This window comes from Hippopotamus amphibius, chromosome 6 (assembly GCF_030028045.1).
Source record: "Hippopotamus amphibius kiboko isolate mHipAmp2 chromosome 6, mHipAmp2.hap2, whole genome shotgun sequence".
NCBI classification, from domain to species: Eukaryota; Metazoa; Chordata; class Mammalia; order Artiodactyla; family Hippopotamidae; genus Hippopotamus; species Hippopotamus amphibius.
In genome coordinates, this window is record NC_080191.1 from 124,174,297 (window position 1) to 124,188,400 (window position 14,104).

The 14,104-nt window shown below is 36.0% G+C and overlaps 1 long non-coding RNA gene across 1 annotated transcript; it reads left to right on the forward strand.

Annotated features, from left to right (window-relative positions):
• The first annotated feature begins 5,558 nt into the window (after positions 1-5,558).
• LOC130856130 (uncharacterized) lies at positions 5,559-13,305 on the forward strand. The gene is made up of 3 exons (XR_009054442.1): positions 5,559-5,637; positions 11,548-11,640; positions 12,609-13,305. It is a non-coding gene; the product is annotated as an uncharacterized LOC130856130 (long non-coding RNA).
• The last annotated feature ends 799 nt before the right edge of the window (positions 13,306-14,104 follow it).

Genomic DNA, 14,104 nt, shown 5'->3' on the forward strand with positions numbered 1-14,104 from the left:
AAATACCAGCATGTTTCTAAATAATTTTTTGATAAACCCACAATATTGCATTAGTGAGTTCATTCTATCCAATCTTAAGGGTATAGACATCACTTTCTATTATGTTTGAAGATTCTCCTGTCAGAAGGAAAATAGAGTGGCATTGTATTCAGACCTTTATTTAATTAATTTTAAGCATTGTTATTACAGAAAAAAAGGAGAAGAAAATAGCTGCTAAATGATCATGTTAAAAATGACTCCATATCGACAAAGTTACGAACCAATACTGAGATTTTACTTGTGATTCTTTTTCTATGAATGAAACATTGACTTTACAAGAGCCAGGAGAGAGAGGAGGCCACACATGCCTTAAAATGTTTTTCCTAACGCACACATAATATCTCATTCATATTTGGGTTGGAGCAAGCCCACTGCTCCTCAGCCAATTAAAAGAGGTGCGTGTGCCAGCCCGCCCCAGAGCCGGGCCGCTGTGGCTAAGGCGTATTGTGCTAAGCCTGTGCCTTGTTTGAATGGCTCACCAGGAAATACTGGTTGCTTGCATCTCTCTGCAGTCTGCCTCTGTCTTTGATGCCAGGCCACCCAAGTGCTTCCTTACAGAGCTTTGCCTTTTTCTCCTTGAACTCCCACCCGGAACGCTTTGAAAGACCACCCAGTACTGACTTTGATACTGAAGCATGACGGAAAAAGAAGCTGAGTGTGTGATCCACACATAGGTAGGGGCTGCTGCACTCTCTAGAGGTAGGTCCTTGAAGTTTGGAGAGCAGGGGTGACGCCTGTTAGAAAACCCACCAAGGAGATTGAATACGGCTGGCATCAAGTTCAAAGGCATCAAAATATTTGCCCATTAAACCTTTATTTTCTATTTGAGCCTCTAGGTTTACCTTTGGAAGCCTATTTAAATTTCAAGAATGTGGATTATTTGGAAGTTTATGGATGTAATGTTTTTTTTTGTTGTTGTTGTTAATTCCGTTAAGACATTTCAGCCAGCTCAAAGAACCATTAAATTAAGATAAATTTGAGTATCTCCTAACGTAACTATGGGGCTTTGTTGTCCTCTTGCCCCTTTTCTGCTGCTAGTTTTGAGCCAGTATGTACGTCTATTGGTTTTATCTATCTACCCGTCAAATAGAAACTTAGAAAAATATCAAGTATATTGTTGGTAAAGCCGGATGGTAGAATGAGCTTGAATTTGAGGCCAAAATGGGCTCCTTATTCTATGTTCCCTGCGAATTGCACTTGTTCACCCAGTCACAGACAGGGCAACTGGACAACCGTAGGCCTCCTGTGCAGGGGAAGGGTCCGTCCTGGAGGGCTGACCACAAGATGGAAGAGAATCCTTACTTCCCAAGACAGAGAGTCAAAGAGAAAGAGAGACAGGCATTTGCAAACAGACACCTGTAACCCCGAAAAACACCCTCCTCAGTCTCCCTGTGGAAGAAGGCCTGTCACCAATCAACAACAGCAACAAAATTTGTACCCCTTCCTTATGGTGGAGTTTTCACTGGAAAAGTTCCCAGCCAAAGGCTACGTGTTCCAACCTACTCCTTGCTTCCAGGTGTGATCATGTGACTGTCTTTTTGCTAGCAGAATATCAGTGAAAAGGATATATGTCACTTCTGGACTAAGCTGTGCATTCTTCATCCTCTCTTTCCTTTTCTCATTGGCTAATTGGATACTAAGGGTTTCAAGACCCTAAGAAATAATGCCATCACACATGGAAGGAGTCTAGGTCCTTAAATTAATGCATAAAATACCATTACCTCCAGCCAGGACCAACAGCATTGAAACGTTATGTGAATGAAATTGAAATTTCTATTGTGCTAAGCCACTGAAAGTTGAAGGTTTATTTGTCACAGAAGCAAGCCTTACCTTCATTTATATAGCCACTACTCTAGGATAGGAGGGAGAGAAGGAGGTACAAAGAGAGCTGAGGGTTCATTTCCAACAATTCTAACAAACTGGAAGTTCTTATTAAAGAGGTTGAGGCAGAAATTAAGGGAGAGGGAAAATATAGCTCCATTCAAGTAACTCCCCAAATGCCAAGGGACTAAGTTATTCTGGCAGTTAAAGTTTAGTCCCTTGGAAGACAGGAAGACGAACATGCAGGTTGCCACATAAATCATCTTCGTAGCTATCTTTAGGGAATAGTTTAAGGGAATTCCAGCAGCTCTAAGACAACTCTGAAGGCGTCCCAGGAAAAAGCAACAAGATGAAATGAAAAATAAGAAATCTTGCCAGGAATTGATTAAGCTATTTTCATGCTAAGCTGTTACCACTAGTTTTTGTAAACAAATAAAGCATATGTTATATACAAACCTATAAAGGGAAAGCTGTGAAGTAGGAAACATTAGAATTGGAATTCTTGATGTAGTCTAGGTAATAGCAATCCTTTCAGACTCCTAGCTTCTCTGATTTCCTAAAGAATGAAGTACTTGAAATAGTATTAGATAGATATTATGAAAGTGGAAGCCTTTCAGATTAACAGGTGAGATGACTGGTTCAGAGGAATTTGGCTTCTGAGTTGTGTGACAGTTTCAAGACACACCAAAATGAAATTGTATCGCATTTTTCTTCAACCCACTTTCAGTCATGTTAATTTATTCACTCATTTATTAATTAACAAATTTATACTGAATACCTACTATATGCCAAGACCTCTTCTGGGCACTGAGGTGTACTGAAAAAAGAAGACAGAAATCTCTACTCCAAGAGAAGTAAATTCTAATGGGGAAAATAGAAGAAAGAAATATGCACCTTCCAGAATATGTCAGAAAATTATTAACAATAGGGACACAAATAAAGCAAGGCCTTCCCTTTTTTATAAACTTACGGAATATCTTGATTTATGTCAAAGAGGCAACTGTTCCATTTAAAATGCAAACTCTTGGAGATTGCAGTAATACTGGGCAGTCTGCTTTTAATGCCAGAACTTTAAGTGTGTTTTGAGGCTGTCTAATATAGAGAGGAAATGAGCGTTAGCACATTTTCTTTCTTTCTTTTTTTTAATGGGCTCTGAATTTCTTGCTTGAAGAAGCACTTATCTAGCAATAGCAAATGATTTCTTTATCATGTAGTTTTTGAAATGTAAATGCAGAAAATGAAGGTCTCTTTGCTAAGAAGTCCAGGGATGACTCATTTATATTCTCTTGAATCACTTTTATACCTAAAGAGTTTCCAGTAGAATCTTCTGGCATCTGTCACAAACAAAAAGGAGTCACAGTTTTCAGGCTCCATCTGCTGCTTACTTGCTGTGTGATCTTGGGAAAGTTACGGAACCTCTCTGAGTTACTTCCTCACCTGAAATACAAAAAGAATAATGCCTAGCTCATTGGGGTACTCTGAGGGTTAAGTTTTTTTTTTTTAATATAAAAGGAAATAATAGTACGAAAAACCCTATAGCATTGACATGACTTTCTGCTTCTATGACTCATTCCCCCCCACCCCCTTTTTTCTTTTCTCATGTCTCCCAGAAGACTCAAGAGAGCTTACCAGCTATAGACAAATAGCATGTCGAAGTTAGGAAGGGTTTTAGAAGTCCTTTGTTCTAATTTTCTTCATTTAAAGATAAGAAATCTGAGCCTCAGGGTAGTAAAAAGACTAGCCCAAATTCACAAGCTATGTGGCAAAGTGTTCATAATAGCTTCAATAGCTAACACATTGATTATTCATTATTGTCTAGGTATTGTGCCTAATGTATGAAAGGTGTTGTTCTATTTAAACCTTCCAAACATCCTTGTCTGCCTTATTCACTAGGGTATCCCCAGAGCCTGGGAGAGTCCCTAACACAGTGTAGGTGCTGGATAAATATTTGTTGAAAAAGAATAATGAACAACTTTAAGAATGAGAGATTATCATATCCCCATTTTACAGATGATGATACTGAGGCTTAAAAAGATTCAATGATTTACGCGAGGTCATAGAGGTAATGACTGACATTGTGGACTCACCTTAGGTGTGAGTGACTCTGGAATCTTAGTTTTTAACCAGTTTCAAGGGCTACTTCTGGGTTTGTGCCTATGTGGGGCTAGAACCTGCGGAAAATATGCATTGTGGACATTTCCATGCATATTTTGGGGTTTAATTTCTTAGGATACCTAGGATTTAATGGGCTTTCCTGGCTTTTTTGAATAAGGTATGATGTGAGAAATGAAATTACTTTATTGCAAAATCCCACAAACAGGTGGTGAAACAATTAATTTGAAATATTGTGTTCTGCATAAAAACATTCAAGGAAGAGTTTGACCCTTTAGGCTATTTGGTTTGAAAAAAAAATGATGAAAGCAAGAATTTGTTTTACGTCTCTTTGAGAAATAGGCAATTGGGAAAATAGACTTTATAATGTAAAATTCAAGTTCCTGGCATAATTAGATTTGGAAGCTTATTTTACAGACCTTCCATGCTGGTCTTTTTATTGTCTTATGAGCATGTACTGTTCGTTTCTACCAGCCCCCGGATTTTACTCCTTAACAGAGGTAAAGGACTCTGTCGATTCTTTACCTCTTTTCCTCATCTCCTGTTTTACTTGGGCCTGTTCAATTACCCCTTCCTTCAAAAAGCCCTCCCTGAAATGTCTATAGCCACAGGACTATCTCCCTTTTTTGAACAATGTTAATACCAATCCTTTCATATATTTCACATTTAATCACAGTCTGATATGGAAGTATTTTTTACTTTCCCAGCTTGGGTGCCATCTATACAAAGGATGGCAAAGTCTTCAAGAGTATGTATTGCATTTCATATTGTACTTCGTATCATCATAGTTTAGTGCCTTATGTATGATAATGGCTCAATTTGATATTTGTTGAAAGAAAATGAAGGAGAAATAGACAAAAGAAATGATCACACTGTTAGAAGAAATTTTTTTTCTGCTTGATTTTGTTTTATAAATTATAAATTTTTAGCATGACAAACTTTGAAATGTAGGCTTGCACCTCATAAAAAGAACATGCAAATGAATCTTATATATGTTTTTTTTCTTTCTTATCTTTACCATTGGATGAGATATTTATGCGGTTTAGTACTTAGAGCTTGAAACTGAGTTTTATCTTTGATGTGCTTGGTTGACCCAACTAATTTTTTGCTCACTCCCGATTTATGTCTCAATTTCCTACTCTGTTTTCATAAACAATCATAAGTATGTCTTTGGAGGAGATCCGTGAAATTTAACTTATGTTTTTGGAGGCCTCTGGGACATTTGTGTGAAAGTGTGTAAAATGCAAATTATCATTGTGGATTCTTCTACTTTCATTTGCATGTGTTGTTTCTAGTATAATTTTGGAGGCTGGAAATGTTTCCATTACTTCATCCAAAAAGATTCAACCACATTTGCTTTCCCATGAGCAGGTCGGTCCACTGGTGTCATGCTAATCAGTTTTTCATTTTCTGGTCAATTTTTTTTTTTAATTAACCATAGCTGGAATGTTATCAACCTTAATAATTGTAGGCAAGTCAGAACACTGTCACTTGCACAGGCAAAGACTTGGAAAATTTCCAGCATACTGAACCTTTGTACTGAACCTTTTTACAGCCACTGTGAGTGACAATCTCTGGCATTTTGGCTAAATCCTGGGCTTGCTGTAAGAAATCACAGCAGGAGCTTGCTTTTAAGAAGTGCCAAGGCTCAGCTCAACTAGTCAGGTAAAATCCTTTCCCCCACCAGACTCAGGCTTGTCAGTCAGTAGCTGGAGTGGCTGGCAGTAGCTGCCAAGGAAAAGCTAATGCTCTGTGTCCTGAGTCTTGCCCTCCTTTGAGCCAGAACCAAAGGAAGGAGTGCTTAGTAATTAGCTTAAGCCAAATAAGCTCAAGATTTGTCTTGCTTGGTTATTAAAGACCAGGTTGAGAATGAAGACAGCTTTAGTAATTAGCCCAGAAACAGGCAAGATGTTCCAACTTCCAATCCTTTATATGAAAGAATAAGGTCAAATAAAAACTTATCACAGACAAGACAATAATATGAAAAATTATGAGAATTGTACCTTAATAGGTCTGGGGGGGTCATCTTTCTGAACATTGATAGGATGAGGTATCTTTTCCTGAACTTCTGGGAATTTAGTGATATGGTACTAATCCCATATTTTAGAACTGGATTTCTGACTGATAGTTTAAAGAATAGGAAAAACCATGTTTATTGTTGAGTGTTATTCACTGTGCTATGTTCTTTTCCATGCATACACATTGAGGCTTCAAAACCAGCCAATGAAATAGGTCCTACCCAGTGCCATTGACAAGTTGGGAAATGGACAATGAATTCTTGATACTTATACTTCATGGATTTTTTCAGCATTTTTTAAACTTATCTAGACAGTAAAAATAATGACAGAATTTTTAAAATTAAAATACGTATATATATATATAGATACACACACATATATACATATAAAGGAAATCTTAGAGGAGGAAGCAGATCAGCTACATGAGGCAGAAGTTAAACTCTTTGTCAGGGTTTAGAAGATGAACAGAGAATAGCGAGGAGAAAGGAGAATTGGAAATGAAAAGGGTGAAATTCTCTTGGACTTACCAAGTCACAAGAAACTATTTTCAATATGGACATGTCTAACATAGCAAATGTAGAAAATATATTGGAGAAAAATGTTAAATACTTCAAATATATACTTAAACCTGTCGTGTTGAGAAAGGTTGAAATGAGTATTTTGTTACTAAGTTTTAACATTTGCTAATATGGCATATATTGCTCCAATCATGAGTAAAATCATTGAAAGATAAAACCACAGGAGGCCTTAAGTTCCATCTATGCCAGTCCCCTAGTCTATTAATGAGTAAACTGAGGAACGGAGACATTATAATTAAAGTCCTACAGGTAATTTATCAGCAGACTGGGACTAGAATGCAGATCTCTGGCTTCCAGCCTAAGTTTTCTGTAGTTCAATCCTATTTCTTATAATTTTCACAGCCCACCCCCACTTGTTAAAAAGTCTATAAATTTTCTTATTCTCAAAGTTAATTGTGGAATAAAATCCCACCATAGGCTACTTTTTCTGGTATTGAAACATACGCATAATGTGTATTCTTAGAGTTTTACTATAGGGCAATAGGGAATAAGAAAAATAAAATATTAGAAAAATTACAAATGTTTAGAAAAACTCAATTTGTATAGTATTCACATATTTTAATTATACATAAAATGGAGCTAGAACAGGCTAATACCTTCTTTCTGCAGATTTTTTTCTTTATTTAGATTTCTGGAGATGGAGTTTGTAATATTTATCTACTCTACAATCCTTTGTGCTTTTCTCTACTAATTTTCATTTAAAGCTATTTCTTTTTCATGATCCACAATCATTTTCTTTATTTCTTTCTCTACCACGATTCATCATTTGTTTGCTTTCAACCCTTAGGTTATTGGTTCTTTTCAGTTTCTAGAAGTGGGCATCTTTATTGCTAAAGTCTTCTGGCTTCCATCCAATTAATTTTGCAAAATTCTATTTTATCTTCTGAGCAATTTTCCAAGTAAACATTAGTATGTATGTGTTTTATATATTAATCAGGACACTGTAATAAGAAAACTGGGCTGAAGTTGAGATAGCTAAGTTTTTCCAGTTCTGCTAATCATCAATACTATTTGACCTTTCATATACCAGCATCTCTTTTGGTGTTAATAATCTTAAATATCTTTTAGAACTATAATTCTCCAGTCCTTTATGTTGTAGGTCAGTATTAACTATGAGATATAAAGTTAAATATGGGAGACAAATATCAATTAATATATTTAATGAAATAGATTAATAAAAATAGATTAATATATAAATTCTTTATCCATTTTCTTTGATCAATTAGTGGAAAAGTTTGATTCAAATTAATTCAAGTTTATGGATTTTAGCTCCAAGTAGACAGGATGCACTCTACTTTGACACATGGTCTCAAATAACACTTTAGATGTCTGAACTATGTCACAAACAGATAGCCAGTCATGAAACTAACAATTTGAGTGTTGAGTAGTACAACAAATTTGGCCATTAGACAACAACTCAAATTACACTAATGATAGACCAATGGCAAAATCATTTTTGCAGAAAATGCAATGACATTTAATTTTATAAGATTGACTATTTTTTCTACAGTCAGTTTTTTGAGTGAATGAAGTTTATTGTGTGTCTCCTCTGGTCTAGGTATGTGCTAAGCACTGGGACAGGGTTGAGGGGGAGTGGTAATATAAGCAAGGCAAAGTTTCTATTTTTAGTAGAAGGTAAGAAGAGAGCTCTTTATTATTTGAAATGCATTTCTAATGCATCTTTCATACACTTGAAAACTTTGTTGGCACAAGGGATGCAGTGTTTTCTGTAAACCCAATGCAGACCAAATGGAAAAATGAGGGAAAAGAACTGACGTAGGGTTTTCTCTAGTCCTGCTCAATAGCGCTGTCTGGTGAGATGAGAAGAACTCAGCAGAAAGCAACAGCAGAAGTTCTGCAAGAAGCTCAGGGGCAAGTGACCTCCAAGAATAGAGAGATGTTCATCTAGAACAATGGAGCCCCAGGAGAGAAGAATTCAGGAGGAATCTCTTGGGAGTCCTCAAAAATGGCTTAAAGAGCAAAAAAAATCAGCTTAAACCTTCTGTTAGTGAAGAGTAAGAAGCTAGCTTACATCAGTACAGTGTCAGTCAGGATTGCTCTGTTCCTTTAGCTCTCCTCTCCTGCTTAGATTCTGGTGGTGTCAACATAGCAAGGAAGTTTGGGAAGTCAACTCTTCTCCCGCTTCCACCTTAAATTAAATCCCAACTGGCTAAGGGAAGACTAATGCAAAGATAAATTCAGATAATTATTATAATGGTACCTTAATTAATAAACCAAAATGATGTGGCTTTGCATGCATTAAGGATATCTTACATAGAGGAGCAAAAAGTTATGGGCCCCTTTGGAGTTCTCATCTAGAAACCTGGGTAGATTGCTCCTATTAAAGAAATAAAGTTTAAAATGGTGGTAGAAACCAGTAAACTTGCTTGTTGATCACAAAGCGAATGTCATGCTGGTTCATCATAATGGTTACATATATCTTCATAATTTTTTTCCATAAGAGTTTTTAATTTTTAAATTAAATTATTTGTTGAATGACCTTGACTGTTCTTTTTTTGAAAACTTCCTTCAGGAAGCCCTTTGGATTTCTGTACAATTTGGAACAATTGCTTTCTAATTGTACTGCTCACTGCTCAGGTAATTTCCTGAGTTCTTTTTGAATTGTACCACTAGCTTAGGTCTATATTTTCTTTCTTATCTTTGCATTTCTCTTCTGCTTTGTGAAAAAAACATGTGGGAGCCAAGACCTTTTGAAGACCTTACCAGTCTTTAAATTATTATTCATGTGAGTGATAGTTTAGCTAGGTATCGATTTTAAGACTCAAAATTAGTTTCTTTCAGAATTTTGAATTTTTTTTAATTTTATAGCCTCCATTGATGGTGAAAAGGGGCACGTGAAAATACATGTATACACATCTATATTTCCCTTTGGAAGTGAAATTTGAAAGCTCTTTGGATGTTTTTCCTCATAAAAATTCATAAGAATGTGTTTAGCCTAGATTTTAGTTTATTCTTCTTGTATGGTACTCTGAGTACTATTCTACACATTACTCCTATTTTCATATCCAACCATACCAAACCTCAAGTGTGTCTGGGGTTCTGCAGCAAGAAGATTTTCCCTATAGAATTCTTCTTTGGCTGTATTCTCAGCTGCAACTTCTTCCTTTTTAATAGTTGCATCAATACAAACCCATTTACTTTTCATATTCAGACTTGGGCAAAACTACTCATCACTAATGAGATATCGTCTGTTTGCATCTATGCCATAGATTTATTTCCATCTGTATTTCCTTACTTTCTTTCAATTAGTTTAGGGAAGAATAAGAGGAAAAGACATGTGCCCAGTCTGCTATTTTGATCCAGAAGTCACAGTGCAGGGTGTTTTTTGTTTGTTTGTTTGTTTTTTAACTCTTGTATGAACATTTGCACAATTTGGACCAAAGAGAATATCATTATCACAATATTTAAAAACTATGACCTGAAACAATATAATTTTTTAAATTGCTGGCTATTTTGTATAACAAGTGGAAATATAATTCTGGATTAGTATTGTTATTCTTTTATTTCCTGTTAACTTAGTGTTCTTGTGAGTTATGATGAGGCTAGACTCTAAATTTTTGGCTTGGTAGAAATTAACAAAAGGGATGATGACTGCCATCTTGATAAATGTGATTTAGTCCTGTTTTAAAGAAAGGTGAACAAAAATAGACTAAATTTGCTCTCTATTATTAACTAATAGTATATAATTAAATTTTACCTCTATCTGAGACTTCGAAGTAACACTGTTTTAGAATATGATACCTAAATAGTGCATTTTGGAAATTTTATCTCAGTCATTCTGTTTCCTGGCATTTTGAAGATAATATTTCTTTCTATATTGGAACAAGTAAAAGGGTTTTAACTCTGTATGCAAACAGTAATTTACTGTTAATGAAATTTCCAAATAACTTCCACATTCCATTGGAGGTTATGATGCCACAAATGCTCTAATAACTTACAGCTGATCAAATCACATGGGCCCAAGGCCTGTCCTCTGCCTGGAACTCTACTGCTTGACTTTTCCATTTTATGCTGGATGACAAAATTAGTAAACCTGAAATTGTCTTTCTGATATTCCAGCCTCCTAAATACTCCTGCTTAAGTCTTCTCTATTGCAGTAAATTAAAATTTAATTTTTTCATTTACTTTATCCCCAAATTGTAGAGTTCTTGTATATGTCTATGGCCATACCAGCCTGAACACACCGGATCTTGTCTTATAGCCTTTTTTCTTCTTTACATCCCATACCCAATTCAGCATCAAATTCTGTTATTTCTACCTTTGGATTATACACAGAATTGGAACAATTACTGCCTTAATTGCCACCTCCCTCATCCAAATCTTGTCTCCTGCCTGAACTATTGCAATAGCCTTCCCACTGGTCTCCTTACTTCTGCCCTTGCCCCCTTCATTTTATCCTCAACAAGCCAGAGTGACCCTGTTAAACTGTAAATCAGATCATGTCACTTCTCTGATCACAATCTCCCAACAGTTCCCATCTCACTCAGAAGGAAAGCTGTAGTCTCCACTATGACCTAGAAGGCCAACAAGATCTGGTATTCCTCTCGTATTTCTCTGACTTTATCTCTGATACCTCTTATCTTTTAAATTCTCTTCTAGCCATCTGACCTCCTTACTATGCATTAAGAAAGGCTGGCATGCTCATGCTTTGGGGATTTTCCATTTGCTCTTGCCTGTGCCTATATAGTCTTTTCTCAAATATATCTCACTTAATCCCATGCTGCAGGTTCTTATACAAACATTACCTGGTCGATGAGAACTTTCTCGAACGTTCGATTTAAAATTTCAACTCTCATCTAATGCTTCCTATTTATATTCTTTTTTCTCCTCTATTTTTACTTATTTTACCTATATTTTACTTATTTAATTTGGTTTTTGCTTGTTTGCTTATCCAACAAGGATTTAAGTTCCATCACTATATGAATTTTCTTATGTTTTGTTTACTTTTGAATCTCTAGCATCTAGAAGAATACTTGGGACATGTTCAATAACCATTTATAGAAGAAGAAAGAGAAAAAAAGAAACCTGAGGAGGAAGGGAAGGACTAAAAAGTAAGGACTCTGTATTGGATTTCATTCTAAATTGATTGTAGAGGGAGAACATTTAATCTATTCATTGGATTTTCTTCAAGCTGTAAAGAAGTAAAGAATATCTTCTGTCAGAAAAAAAAGATCATAGGTAAATTTCTCAACAATGTTTTCACTTTGGGTTGGATACAGTAAGTATAGCAGGTTCTGAAATTGTTGCGTGGGAGTAAAATCTAGAAATCATGTCTACTTGCCTGTACATGCATTAAACACTGACAAATTTATAAAAGGAATTTAGCACATGACATTCAACACAAATTACGAAAGAAACATATTTGTGAGGGAGACAGTAGCCATTTGGAGAGGGACAGCTTTTTGTTTTGGATCAGCCAGCTTTTGATATTGATATGCATGTTCCTCAAAAATGCTTGCAGAATTTTCTAGTTCCTTCTCAATCATGCTTTCCCCAGCTTTAATCTTTTATAATTATTTCCAACACGTGGTTTATTTCTGAGAATGGGCTTGACTATCTTTGTTCAGGATAAGGAAATTATATACAGAAATCTTATGTAAAACTGTCACCAGTACATCTTATAACCCCCAGTAGATGGTCAGGCTGGAAGCCTTGTGCAGTTAGGATACTCTGAGAGGCTTTGCCAACCAGATTTGTTACATTTCTTGTTGCTTAGTAAGAATGGACTGTTGTTAGGTGTCTGGATACTGCCTGCCTGGTTACTACCTTTCAACAAAGCAGTACCATCAGAAGTTACATATATAGTTTGGTTTTAAATGACAGACTTTGCTATCTGAAACATCATGAAATTAAAAATATTAAAAGTAACTACCAGTATCAAATACACCTTTATTCTGACATGAACAAGCCTTTCTCATTTTTCCATCTGATATACACATCAGTGTATCTTTTAAAAATTTTGTTAAACATGTTTTGTCATCTTCCATGCAAAAAAATAAACAAACTTTATTTCTTCCAGGTTCTCCATTTGAATCAAAGTCACGGCTGGCATTTTATTACTTGGCTTGGATGCATCACGCCCTCCTGCACAGGCATCTGACTACAGGAATACTCAAACTGACATAAACATGCAGACTTCAGGGAGAAAAGCCTGAGAACTCAGAACAGAAAATTAGATTATTAGTGTTTTCTCTCAACCTTGACAGTACCACATTTGGTGAAGGATTGAAAATTCTTGGCTAAATCCTCTTTTTGATTCATTTTGATTAAACTAGAATGTTTTTGTAGTGAAATGTTTATACATCACCTAGAGACAGAAAGACTGCTTTTGAAACTGTGAACTTGAATAGAAAGAGAGAGCAACAAGAATGTTTACTTGCAATTTCAGGACATAAAGGCAAATATTCGAGATGATGATTTTCTTGCTCTCACAGTCACTTAAAAAATAAAGAAATTAAAATTCCCTTTGAAATAGTAGTGAGATCTCATGTGAGGCTTTTGCTCTGTCATAGAAAACTAGCATTAGAGGCAAATATACTTGACTCTCAGGAATTTGGAAACCAGAACTGCCAGTGGTTTAATTAGGACAGTTCTACTAATTTGACCTAGAATTATGAGAAGTATTTTAATTTAAATTACTCAGCAAGACCACTGTATCATACTAATGATGTCAAGGGCTTATGTTCCAGTTCTAAAAATCGGCTAAGATCCTTACACTGCCAAATAACTCAGCTTCAGAGGGACTACATTGCTTTGAAAGAGAGCTATGTGGGGATTTTGAAGTGTCAAAAATGAATGAGAAGTAACTTTAAAAAGATATCTAGTTAGGTATATGTATTATTCCCCCTGCCCCATGTCTATCTAGTTACTAGACAATTGATGGGCATCCCTAACGTGGGAACTACTTTCAATGAGATTTCAAAATTAACTGTCGAGTGTGTTTATGGCCTTTTAATAGTGCCAGTGGATGACAAAGGTGAATTCTGAGAGGGTGAGCCGAGTTTGAAGCCCAGGGGACTCCTGGCCTGGACTATGACTCTTTGGCTTTCCCATTTATTTTTCTGCACACGAATCCCCTGTTGACCTTGAATGAGATATATCTGAAATGTATTGGGGAGAAAGAGATGAGAACTGGGCAGTTGTATACTAATTTGGTCTCTGCCGCTTATTACCTCTGGCTTTTTGGCTATTACCTTTAGCATTCAATTGCAATGCCCTCTTCCTTGAATCGGAGCTGTCCATGCAGAGGCCCTTAGAACGAATTCCTTAATTTTTCAGCATCAGTGCAGTAGACATGAAGAGATTCACATAATTATTCGTGGCTTCTACAGTGTGAAGCACTGCTCAGCATGTCTATTAACTGGAGATGGAAATCGGAAAGGTAAATGGTACCCACACTTATATACATCTTTATCATTAACTATGAGTATAGACTTGGGCTGCAACAGCAGTTTAATGGATTCAGGGTCATTTATGAAATTGGCTTCGTGTATTTTCATGGTCATAAGTTTTGAG